Source organism: Dromiciops gliroides, chromosome 1, assembly GCF_019393635.1.
Source record: "Dromiciops gliroides isolate mDroGli1 chromosome 1, mDroGli1.pri, whole genome shotgun sequence".
NCBI classification, from domain to species: Eukaryota; Metazoa; Chordata; class Mammalia; order Microbiotheria; family Microbiotheriidae; genus Dromiciops; species Dromiciops gliroides.
The window spans coordinates 296,482,817-296,496,744 of NC_057861.1; positions in this window are offsets into that span (position 1 = coordinate 296,482,817).

Consider the following 13,928-nt stretch of genomic DNA (forward strand, 5'->3'; position numbering starts at 1 on the left):
ACCTGGAACTTCTATAGGACAGGGAATGAATGGGTTGGCTACTTCTCTCCCAGGGTCAGAAACAGAAAGTGCTAGGAAGATGGCTATCTTAGTTCCTCTGTTGCTTTGTATGGCTTTCTGCTGAGGGTAAGGACCAAGTATTTCTTAGGAGTCTCTGTAAGCCTCAAGTGTAAATTCAGGGGAGATGGGGTGAATGTGGAAGGAATGGAAGTGTTTGTTGTTAGGGGGGACATTAGGTTCTTTGGGAAGTGAGCTTCAAGGCTTGCCTCATCATTTAGCTTCCTCTCTAGTCTGACCAGGTGTCTATCCCTCCATGACCCTTTCTCTGATCTTCACTGTTCCTTCTCCCCCTTTCCTCACACACAGACTGGAAGGAGTAGGGCTTGTTCCAACTGGATTATAAAAATACCTCTACAGTGTCCTTGGCTGGATTCCAGGGACAAAAAAGATGTCCCTGGAATGATGTTGAGTCAGTCTATGCCAGAAGTCACCAATGTCCTTGAAGATGGTTCCTAAAGATATCAGTCAGTCCATCAACAAACATTTATTATTAATTTTATTTGTAATTCTTTTTAATTTTCAAGCACTGAGTTTTTTTTTCTTCCTCACATCTCCCCCAACAGGGGTGGAGATTAAAACAACCAAAAAAAAAAAAAAGAGCAAAAACCCAAACCTTTACAACATAGGAAAAAAAATTTATTTTTAAATCCCATATTGTCAGTGTCCAGCAATGTGTCTCATTCTATACATCAGGAGGGAGGAGAGATATCATTCTTTCTTATGGGTCTTCTGGATTCATAGATGACTATTTTTTTAGCAAGCATTATTAAACTCTATTATGTCAATCATCAATTATGTCAATTATGCGCCTACTATGTTAGTCAGCCAAGTATTCATACATGAAGCACCTATTATGTCATTCAACAATCACATATTAAGTACATAGATGCTAATCAGTGAATCAAGTATTTATTAAGTGCTTATTATGTGCCAAGCCCTATGCTAGGTGATGGGAATTTACATACATAGAGTGAAACAATACTTACTCTCAAGGAGTTTATATTCTAGGGGACATGGGAGGTCAGTTTCAACCAACCTCATATGCAATACCTGCCTATCAGAGATTGCAAGACCCTAGTCTATTAGATCAAATTTGAATCTCCAACCTACTCCATGGAGGCCCATCCCTATGCATATTCCATGGGGTTGTTAAGCATTTATCAGTACACTGCTACTTCAGGCCCTGATTAGCTTCCATCTTGGATTATTGCAATAGCCTTCTAAGTGGTCTCTCTATCTCAAGACTCACAACTCCAATCCGTCCTCACATTGCTGCCAAAATAATGTTCCTTATACATAGATCTAATCATGTGACTCCCCTATTTAATCAACTGCAGTGCCTTCCTGTTGTCTCAAATATAAATTCTTCTATATAGTTTTTACTTTTTTTTTCTTTAGTGTGGCAATTGGGGTTAAGTGACTTGACCAGGGTCACACAGCTAGTAAGTGTTAAGTGTCTGAGGCCAGATTTGAACTCAGGTACTCCTGACTCTAGGGCTGGTGCTCTATCCACTGTGCCACCTAGCTGCCCCATCTATTTAGTTTTTAAAGCCCTCCACGGCCTTGCCCCAACCTATTTTTCCAGTCCTGGGGGACATTACTACCCCTCCTTCACTCTGAGATCCATATAAACTGGCTTCCTTTCTCTTCCTCATACATGACACTCACCCTGGAAAAATAGGTTGGGGCAAGGCCGTGGAGGGCAATATTCGTTGGTGAAAGCAAAAAAGGCTTAATTAGAAGATAGTGCTTGAGCTGTATCTTAAAAAGAAGAAAGAACCTCCATGACATATGCCTTCCATATAAAACAACATAAGTATTTTGTATATATTTGCATTTTTCTCTTATTTTATGCAATCTATACATAATATATGTATATGCGCATTATGATGTGTTCTACACATACATATATGTATATGTGTATACACACATACACACATGTTTTCTTCCCCTATTAGAATATCACTTCTTGTGAATAGGTCCTGTTTAACTCTTTATACTTGTATTGCAGCTCTTATCACAGTGCCTGGCACATACTAGGCTCTTAAAAATACTTATTGATTGGTTATTAATTGATTGACCCAAGATCTACTGACCTCTGGAACTTGAAAGACTGCCTCCAAGGTTGGGCATACTCATCTTGTCATTGCTCTTCAGTCACCCATGATCAGACAAAGAAAAATGAATTAGAAGATAGCCTGAAGCCAGGTTTAAGCTTGTCTAGTTGAACCCCTGCTTTAATTGTCACGTTTAAGTATTTGCCAAGTTGTTTGGGTGAAGACCATTCCTTTCTATTTTCACCAGATGTCCTAGAGTTGTCATTGTATTGCCTTCTGAAGGGTTGATGGGGGAGAGAGAAAGGAGGGGGGGTGCAAAGTCATTCCTTTGGGGTGATTAAGGAACCACCCAGGGCTTGTTCCATGTCCTTATAGGGAAGCACATGTTTTTGAGTCCAGGGCAACTCAATCCACATTCTATGGAATGATTCCTGCAGGTCCATCCCCATATATCTTCCATGGGGTTCAATCCATGCTGCAAAAGGAAAGATATAAAAATGTGACATAAGTAATTTTTTCTTTCTTATTCACAGTGAAAGATGAGACTTTTTCTACAAAAGAACAGATGTGAGTGAAAACAGCTATACAAGTATGGAGCTATTCTTACTTGTGGCAATGTTGCAAAATTGAATTCCATTCATTTGGTTGTTGTTATATTGGTGGTGGTGGTAGAAGTGGTGGGGGAGTATGTGTGCATGTGTAAATAAATCTGGTCTCTATCTTTAATAGCACTGATAAAAATTAGGAGATCATGCATGGCTAGAAAATCCCAAAGTTTTTGAAGTATTCTTTCCCCACATACTTGAAAAGGACAAATAAATTGCATTGGTGGGATACTAAATGAATGGTAAACCAAAGTGACCATCTTGTATCTTAAAAACACATCCAGGGTGTTAAAGTGCTGACTTCATATTGGCTTTTTATGTTTTGAGAGAACATTAAATCAATAGAGACAGTTGAAAGTGAGAAGTCAAGGGAAGAAAATCCCCAGGAAAAAATTCATAGGAATTAAATATTCAGCTGCAAACATTTAAACTTCTTGAAATAACTCCTTCCCTCCCCTTTGTTGTTTGATCTTGCATTTTTGAAAGCTCAACTGTAAACACTTGTTTTAATTTTTTTTAAAATGTAACTACACCTAATGCCAAAACCTTTGTTGAAAAGAGTCTAGAAAGAGGAAATTGGAATTTCCCCACCTGGTTTTGTTCTCTCTCATTGAACACATCTTTTATGCTAGCAGGACAATACCCATAACTCTGTATAATCACTATATTATCTTGGAATCATTTGTTTAGTGTAGAGTTATTACATCTAGATATTTTTACCCTCTTCATTAAGGGAAAGGAATCTAGTCCACAGGTCTTTTATTTGCAGGAAACTATGGCAGATTTCGGTATAGAATGTTATGGGCCTAGCACCGCAGAGGTTTTCTGGGGTACATCAAAGAATCTTCTCCTTGAGAAACTAAACCAAAGGACAGACACACCTAAAGATAAGTGGAACCTGATCAGGACTGAGCTAGCTCCAGGACCATCACCCTTCATTCCAGTCTCCCCCACCCCTGGGGAGATAAGATTAGGTGTGACTGCTGCCTTTGTGTCAGGAGGAGGAAAGAGATGGCTTGAGAGATCGACAGCCACCTCTCACCCAACTTCCCCCCCACCCCCTTCCCCCCGGCCACCAGCAGTGGGGAATGGTCCTCCCTCAATAGGGGAATTTTCCACAGTCAGACGATCACTTCATTGGACCACCATCGGACCTCTATAAAAGTATCTGCTTGTCTCCGGGTTGAGGAGATAGATATCTCAGAGCCATGCCTTCTCCCCATGAGAAGAAGTCAAAGGATTTCTCTTTTGGTTTCCCTTCCCTAGCCCCTAAATAAACTATTATCTTATTCTATTGAATTTGTGTGCAAGAACGTGTAATTCTTTGTTGTTGTTTTGTTTTGTTTTTTTGGTGGGGCAATGAGGGTTAAGTGACTTGCCCAGGGTCACACAGCTAGTGTCAAGTGTCTGAGTCTGGATTTGAACTCAGGTCTTCCTGACTCCAGGGCCAGTGCTCTATCCACTGCGCCACCTAGCTGCCCCAAGCGTGTAATTCTTTAAAGAGGAATTCCTAAGGACCCCAACCCCAACCTCTATCCCTATCCCAAACCCCCTACCCTATTTCCCCATAACAGAAGGAAGGAGAAATGATATAAACAACTTTTTATGGAGTTTGGCTGAGAGAAGAGAAATTTGATTATAAAAAGGGGATTGTAAGGCATAGTGTATTTTTTAGGAATGGGGGAGATTTGGACATGTTTGAAGGTAATAGGGAATGGACCAGTTATTAGGGAAAGATGGATCATTTGAGAGAAAGGAGGATGATTGTGGGGGCAATGAACTGGACAAGATGGAAGGGGATGGGATTGTACACAAGTAGAAGGATTGACCTTGGCAAGGAAAAGAGTCATATCATTATCAGAGACGGGGAAAGGAGGAAAGAATGGGAGATAATATTGAGGGGTTTTGAGATGAAGAGAAGGGCAATAGAGGACACTTACATAGAACATATAAATTTTTTCAGTAATTCAGGGACGGCGGGGTGGGGGGAGCCTCCCCACCCACTTTCACTTGGCAGTTTCTGCTATGGGGTCCTAATTGGTCTTACAACCTTTGTTTTTTTATTTTTGTTTGTTTGTTTTTGGTTTTATTTATTTATTTCTTTTTAGCGAGGCAATTGGGGTTAAGTGACTTGCCCAGGGTCACACAGCTAGTAAGTGTTAAGTGTCTGAGGCCGGATTTGAACTCAGGTACCAGGTACTCCAGGGCCGGTGCTCTATCCACTGCACCACCTAGCTGCCCCACAACCTTTGTTTTAAGACATTGAGTAAGCTCCTTGTTTTCTACATGATGCTTCAAAGATCATGGCACTCATCAGTGATAGAGTTCATTTGGGCTTGGTGATGTAACTCTTCAGGAGGCATTTTGGAACTCTTATTGTCTTCTTTACTTATCTTGGCCATCAACTCCTTTCATTAGCCATTCTATTTTTCTATCCTTTTGAATCCAAAGATCACTCCCCTTGGTAGAGAAAACAGAAGCAAAATTAGAGTTGAATAGCTCTTCCCTTTCTCTGTTATGTATTATCATTATCCCACCAACCTGGTAATTGTTCTCCTATCCCTTTTTTCATAGTCCTCTTTTCCTGGCTATTGCTTAAAAAATAACTTTGGATATTCTTAGCTTTCTTTCCCAGTTTCAGATCAGCCTGAGCTTTTTCAATCTTGATGCTAATCTAACAGGATGTGTCATGCTTTTGTATTCATTCTCAGTTTCCTGCCTTTGCTTCCATTTTCTGTATAAATCTTGAAAAATTTTAAGTTCTTTGGAGGATTTCTTGTGTATTCATATAGTTCACTTTTGGCAACTCCCTTTTTCTCTTGCATCAGAATAGCATCTCTTTTTTCTTCAAAACTTCATTCTCAACAGTTTTCCCCCTTCTTTGAGGCCAATATCCCCTCTCAAATTTTAGTTTATTGAATCCTACCCATTGTTTTTCTGAACCTTTTTTTGAAATCTACTCTCCCATAATTTAGGGCCCATGTCAGATGAGTCTAGGATTTTTTTTTCCTTCTTGATTATGGATTCTAAAATTGAGTGATCACTTCTCCAAGGGTCCTCTTATTTCTATTCTACTTTGTATCAAAGGAGATTCTTGTTCAAGTACATTGGGATGATATGGCCTTTTAGGCAACTTCTAACTCTGAGATTCTCTGATTCTCTCATAGGTCCCAACCCATTTATATTTTTGTATAAAGCCTCTATAGAGTTGTTATGCAGCATGCTGGAAATTTATACAATTAAAAACCAATTACCCGAATAAGACACCTGGGCTCGTGTATATATTTCCATGGCATCTGTCACCATAGTACAGTGATTCTGCCATGTACCTCTGGGTCTTGCTTTCAATTTTTCAGGAACTGAGAAACATTGACACCTGTGCTTTTCGAGATATCATTGCAAACATCTTCTCTGCATCTTGGTGACTGGCAAAATCATCAAGTAGTTTAGTGTGGGGAATATGCTTTTTCCACTGAAAATTAAGCTCTGTTATTGCATGACTTCTGTTTGGTTAATATTCTCTATGATGAATTTAAGTTTTTCTGTTTTTCTTAATATTTGGTGAATGGAGGTATAAGCAGTAGGCTGAATGCCATCCTGGCTTCCCTTGGCCTGCACATATCACCAGTGCCTTGGCATAGTCCAGGTACTTGAACTCAAGGTAGAGGAACACTCTATGTGGAAGGCATCACTAGTATTGGACTGAGTTGGAGCTAAGTCCACTTCCCACTTAATTCTTGTTTTAGAGTATTTAGCTCAGCTGAACACAACTCCTTTTTTTCTCTGCTCCTCTTTGCTTTATCAGAAGTCTTGACTTGTGTTGACCAAGTTCCTGGTCCAGGCCTTTGTATCTTCAAGGTTCAGAGCCCTGTGGTTTCAGAGGGTCCACATGGTTCTGCTTCTGCTGTGTATGATCACCTTGTAAGAGTTAACTGTTAATTCCCTTTACTCTTTTTTTGTTTGTTTTGTTTTTTGTTTTTTGTTTTTTGTTATTTTTTTTAGTGAGGCAATTGGGGTTAAGTGACTTGCCCAGGGTCACACAGCTAGTAAGTGTTAAGTGTCTGAGGCCGGATTTGAACTCAGGTACTCCTGACTCCAGGGCTGGTGCTCTATCCACTGCACCACCTAGCTGCCCCTCCCTTTACTCTTAAATAAAGTCTATAAAAGCAAAGCTAGTCGTGAGTGTTCTACCTTTGTCAGACCACTGCAATCCTTTGGACCATGTTGTCTGTAACATGACACCAGTACATTTGGGCTGACCATATGTTATTCTTCTCTTGCACATGACTGGCTAAATTCCTTTTCAGTTGTTTTATATTATTTTTACATTTAAGTCATAATTAGTAATATGCCACAAGCTATATCTAGAGTAGTGAGATGGCTCAGTCGATAGAGTGCTGATCCTAGAATCAGGAGGACCTGAGTTAAAATCTGGCCTCAGGCACAAAGCTATATGACTCATGGCAAGTCACTTAACCCTGTCGGCCTCAGTTTCCTCATCTGTGAAATGAGCTGGAGAAGGAAATGGAAAATCATTCCATTGTCTTTGCCAAGAAAACCCCAAATGGAGTCATGATGAGTCAGACTTGACTGAAATGACTGAACAACAACCATACAGTCATATTTACAGCAACAATTTTTTTTTGGTAGCAAAGAACTGTGAAGCAGATGCCCTTTGATTGAGGAACAACTAAACAAGTTCTAGTACGTGAATGTAATGTAATGTAATAATGTAATAATTATTGCGCTACATGAAAAAGCAAACATGATGGATGCAGATGCATGGAAAGACTTCTCTGGACTGATGCAAAGTAAAGTAAGCAGAGCCAGGGAAATAATATGCAATGTCTACTGAAACAAAGACGGCTGCACTGGCTCAGTCATGTGCACCGCATGCAAGACGGGCGCATTCCTAAAGACCTACTCTATGGCGAGTTAGCCTCAGGCCAAAGCCCCAGCTTCACTACAGAGATGTATGCAAGTGAGACTTGAGGGCTCTGGGAATAGACATTGGCAGCTGGGAGGAGATGGCCAAGGACGGCGCCTGATGGAGTTCAGGAGCAGCTTTCACGCAGCTGAGATGGGCCTTCAAGCTAGAGAGGAAGAAAAACAAATGAGATGCAGGAACTGATCAGCAACAGAGAGCACAGTTTTCTGATGTCCTCGGTGAAACAGGAGCTGCAGCTCCTGTATCAGACTGCACAGCCACACTGTGGCCTGTGGCTCTTCAGGGTGCTGATCCATGGTCATCCACAACTGGTGGAATCCTACTACATCAATGTAAATGGAAAGAACAACCACCACAAAATGATAAAAACCGAATGTGGCAAAATTAGAAAGAACAAGGTTGGACTTCAAGAAGAATTATAAGAAGATACTTTCCCTACTCCATTGCAGAGGTGAAGGGACCATGAGTGTGAAATATAACAAATAGGGGCAGCTAGGTGGTACAGTGGATAGAGCACAGGCCCTGAATTCAGGAGGACCTGAGTTCAAATCCAGCCTCAAACACTTAACATTTACTAGCTGTGTGACCCTGGGCAAGTCACTTAACCCCAATGCCCCGCAAAACAAAACAAACAACAAAAAAGTAATATGCTAATAGCTTACTTATATCCACCACTTACTTCCGGGTCACTAACACATTTATTTTTCTAAGATTGGGAAGCTATTAATGTTAAAAAGATGTGCTTTGAATTCAAGGAGCTGTTTGAAATAATTGAAAAAAGCTATATAATTTATCGATGCAACCTAGCCCACACTACAACAATTGAATTCTGGGTCTAGTTTATTATCCATTTGTGGTTCCTATTGATGACATATTACCTGATGAAGTAATTCAATATATCACCATGCATGTATTTAAGTAATTACTCTACAGGTTACAAGCTACTGATTTGCAAATGGTCATACAAATAGACTGTCTGTCCCGCATAGGCTTTATCCCTACCCAAGACAGCACTTGAGCAAGATTCTATCCTTTTCTTGAAAGAAGAAAGTAGGGAAATCTCAACAACTTCCTATTTATGCCCATCTTTTAGCATTTTAAAGTTTTTTTTAACTTTATAAGCTACTTTGATTATCATGACTTTCCTAACCTCTAGATTAACCCTTCCTCCACTAGATCCATTCCTGGCCAGTTGCTGATAGGCTAACATCAGCGTAATGTTTAGAATATTATTAAGTAAGCATTGTTAGATTGAAATAAAAAATAATGACTGAACTGTTTCTTGTTTCCCGAAGAGGGAAAGAATAAATAAGTACCAAACATCAGAGATATTTTATTGTTTATAGAATTAAGAGCCAATTATGTGAGTGAAACATCTGTTCTCATCCATGTTTTTCCATGGCATCTGTCACCATAGTATAGAGATTCTGTCATGCACTTTTGGGTCCTGCTTTCAATTCTTTAGGAAACTGTGTCTTTGGAGACATAAGTGAAAATATTTTCTTTGGTTTTTTTATGGTGAGTCTGTCAAATCAATGAGCAATGAAGTGTCAATAATTTGCCAAAAGGCAAATCCATAGTGGTGGAAATTGACTCAGAGAGACTGACTTTCGCTACTCCATTTTGGGGCAATGTGGAGATAGTGAGACCCAAAAAAAGAGAGAGTAAGTAAAGGAAAAGAGGGAGATGAGACAATTGACTCAACTTTCAGTGGAAACCCACTAAAAATCAAGCTTTGTTGTTGCATAACTTCTGTTAGCATTCTCTCTACATCTAGCTTCAGTATCTCTTCTGCATAATAGTGAGGTTATCTTGTTCCCAGAAAAGTGGTCATGTATTAGGATCTCTAGCCTGGGAGAAGCCATTTGTTTCCACAAAGTTCTGTGAAAACACCTTGGTATTCTTATAGATCAGAACTTATAATATTCCTTTGTCTTCCTCAAACTTTTTTTATTTTTTAGAGAAGATCTCTAAACTGTTTGATCTGAGTCCCAGCACTTTGTGCTGTTATCAGCACAAAGTCTTTTAAGGTACATTGCTAGTGTAAACCAAGGGGTCTGTTACACCTGAAAGATGTCTAGTGATTCACATCAAAGGAGAGGAAAAAAGAGTAAAATGCTCTCCATTTTGACAGACATCAAAATCAGAAAATGTTCAGGAAGGGAAAAGAAATGCAACCACATAAAATGTCCACAGGCAGGTTATTTGTCTGCCTGCTAATAGGCTTCCCTGTGTTTCATATTGATTATAATGTAGCCCAGAAGAAAAAAAGGTTGACAAGATAAAGAATTCACAGCTTCTGTCATTTAGCAAAACATTAAATGAGAAATAGGAGAAATATGTTTAACCAATACTTTCCTTCTTATTAAGTGAAAGGATTATCTGCTATGTATAACGATTTCTAGGTCACATGAAATGTTTGCCAAATTATGCCAGCCTATACTTTCAGAATGCAAGGAGCAGAAGATGTATACCCCAACTTCACAAAGAAGGACGGTGATTCAGTATCTGGAATAAGGGCCTGTAACGATTGGGATGACGACACCTGCTGGAGAGGTACTGTAGGAAAGCTCAGCCATGAGGAGAAAGAGTTTGAGGGCAAGCCATGCAGTCAGGTCCTTGGTGTCAGGAAGTGACATTTGCTCATGGGTACTGTCTATCAAAACTACCAGTCAATCAACTTGAGGAACCTCCCATTTCTGGGAGGAGAACATGAAGTAGGAAGCAGACGCTAGCAGAGGGGTTCTTCCTCTTTTGGTTCCTGACCTCAACATGGCATGTCAGATGATGGGGTCTCTTAGAAATAGTTAGATTTTTACCTTTCTCTCTGATCCTAATGTTCTTTAATAAATACTTAAACACTTAAATACTCTTGCTATATAGTTTATTGGTGACCACTCATTAGATTTTTAGACAGACTAGCTAGGATTTTAGCCCCTTACAGGCCTAAGCCTCTGGGAATCTTCCTAGTGAAGGTTCAACATAAGCAGGAAGGAAAAATTTATGTACATTGTTGGGTATCTGTGTCATGGCTCAGCCCAAGAAAACTATGTTAGAAATGGCATCTTGGGGGGCTGGGCTTTTCTGAAACAAATGTCTACTTGGATTTAGATGAATATGGCAATTTATCATAGGCATCTGATAGCATCATGTTAAATGGCAAGGTGAGCAAATCATTATCTTGTAAGGATGTTATGTTTTTCAACTCTTACCTTGTTTCTGAAAGAGAGAGACTTAAAAAAATTATAGCTATCTAATTAAGGTGTCTTGTCTTTCATTCAGTTTATTTTTTTAATAAGAAAATCAGGGGCTGCAACTATTAGAGGCTGTGATGTCCTTGCAGTTGCTTCTTCCTCAAGTTTTCTAAGAACACATGTTTCCAGGCCTGTGGGTCTTTCATTGGAATTGCATAGTTATTTTCCTAAAGTGGGGAAATAGTTTGTATCCTTGAAAAAAGGACATTAGACTATAAAGGGCTTTCTCTCTCTCTCTCTCTCTCTTGGTTTAATAGTAATCATTTTTTAAATAATAAACATTTTTCTTTAGTTTTGAATTCCAATTTTTAATCCTTCATTCCCTCCCTCCCCTCCCCCTCCCTTAGGCAGTAAGAAATCAGATATGGATTATACATGTGCAATTATGTAAAACATTACCATATTAGTCATTCTGTACAAGAAAACTTGAATAAAAGAAAAAAATGAAAGAAAGTGAAAATAGCATGCTTTAATCTATGTTCAATCAATATTAGTTCTTTCTTTGGAGGTAGATAGTATGTTTCATCATTAGTCCTTTGAGATTGTCTTGGATTGTTGTATTGTTGAGAACAGTCAAGTCATTCACAGTTCTTCATCAAACAATATTGCTGTCTCTGTGCACAATGTTAGGCCTCTTCTTAAAAAGCACTGAAGTACTATGCTTATATTGTGACTATACTATGTAAACAACAATGAACATTATGTTCAAAAGCTATTTTTCCATAAACCAGGCTTCCATTACCTTAATTGTATTCTAAGTCTTCTCTCCCTATAGAATGTAAGTTCCTTCAGAAGTAGTAGTAGTAGTAGTAGTAGTAGTAGTAGTAGTAGTAGTAGTAGTAGTAGTAGTAGTAGTGCTGGCTCTTTGTGACAAAGTCATGCTTACTGCCCTCTTCTCTTTTTTTGAAAATCTGGACATTTGTCTATTGTCAATCCTCTATTACCTCTTCCACTCTCCATGATTTTTCAGGGATTTCTTAACAGTGACTCAAAAATCACAATTGCTCATTCTTTGACAGCAGCTAGGTGCTCTCTCACCACTTCTTCACTTGGGTTTCAATTTAGTTAACTGTCTTATTTATCTCCACCTTGATGGTGCAATGGATAGAGCATTAGGTCTGGGGTTAGAAAGACCGGGTTCAAATTGAACTTCAGATACTTATTAGTTGTGTGACCCTAGGAAAATCTCTTATCTTCTGTCTGCCTCAGTTTCCTCAGCTTTAAAATGGGGATGATAACACCTACTTCAGTTGGTTGTTGTGAGAATAAAAATCAGGTAAAATTTGTAAAGTGCTTAGCATAGTGCCTGGCACAGAACAGGTGATTAATAAATGACTGTTCTTTTTTCTATTCCCTTTCTTTCAAGTTCAAAGGTCATTCTCTTTGGTAAGAACAAAATGAAGATATTTGTCCTTTTTCTTAGTTGTCCATTATCATTATCCTATCCACTTTGAGAGTAGTCCTTTGTTTTCTTTAATTTTTTTACTGCTCCCAATGTAGCTTAAAGTTCTTTTTTACTGCCCTTAGTTACAAATGTTGCATGATCTAATATAATGTAGAGTGAGCAATTTTGCAAATGAGCATAACTGTTAAGTCAATCAGATTAAAAAATTACTTTGTGAATCACAGTGATCCATTCTGTAATAACTTGCAACTACTAAAAATTTATGTCTTGAGGGCATTTTTGATTTAGGGTCATATGTGTGAATCTGGAGTGGAGTGAGTGCCTTCATTCTGTTCACATTTCTTTCTTTTTTTTTTTTTGTGGGGCTATGGGGGTTAAGTGACTTGCCCAGGGTCACACAGCTAGTAAGTGTCTAGTGTCTGAGGACAGATTTGAACTCAGGTACTCCTGAATCCAGGGCTGGTGCTTTATCCACTGCGCACAACTTAAGGCACTACCGTATTATTTTTTTCTTCAAGGATTTTTGCCAAACCTATCTGATTTGGCATAAAGTGTCAGCTTAATGGAGTGAATAGGCTTTTTTTTTTGCCCTCATTCTCTCAGAGTAAGACTGACTACCTCTCCCTCTCATGTTTCTAGGAGTATCCATGAGAAGGTAGGATGTCTTTCTCTAATGCCATTGGCTCAAGCTCCAATTTAGGCATATTCCTCTCATTGTTAGCTTTCAGTAACTAATGACTACTTCTATTCAAGCAATTAATATCACTTAGCTTTTAAAAAGGGATAGTTACTTAAAATATAGCAAGAACAAAAGTACAAACATTTCTCCCTTCCCCCAATACTTCAGAATATACTCTCTCCTCTATTCTACCTTGGTCTGTGGGGAGAGTGGGCTCAGATACGGCATTTTCAATGTTCTTTTTTTGTTTGTTTGTTTTTGTTTTTGTTTTTGTTTTTTTAGTGAGGCAACTGGGGTTAAGTGACTTGCCCAGGGTCACACAGCTAGTAAGTGTTAAGTGTCTGAGGCCGGATTTGAACTCAGGTACTCCTGACTCCAGGGCTGGTGCTCTATCCACTGCGCCACCTAGCTGCCCCAGATACGGCATTTTCTTGATGATATTGGTACCCCCAAGTTCACATCCAAAGGAGGCATAGTCCAGATAAGCTCTTGGTTATTGCTAGGCTGGGTTCCAATGGTTGTTTTATACTCCTCAGAGCATCATTATTGACCTAGAAGTAAAATTCAGAATAAATTTAACTGTTGAACTACTGAGAAGTATGAAACAACCATTAGGACCCAGCTCACTCAATAAGTTTGTAGCTTCCAGATTAATTTCCTTCATTGAAAATGAAAAAGACCCTGTATTAATGGGAGTACATATTAGCCTAGGATGGAGAGGACCTGAGGCCTCTCCCCCTATAGCAATGTCTCAGATTAAATGGTCATCATGACTCTCCTGGAAGTAGGGTCCTTTGCTTCTTCCACAAGGGGAATTCATCAGTAGCATTATGTGTATGTTATTAAGAATTCTGGGGGCAGTTAGGTGGTGCAGTGGATAGAGCACCAGCCCTGGAGTCAGGAGTACCTGAGTTCAAATT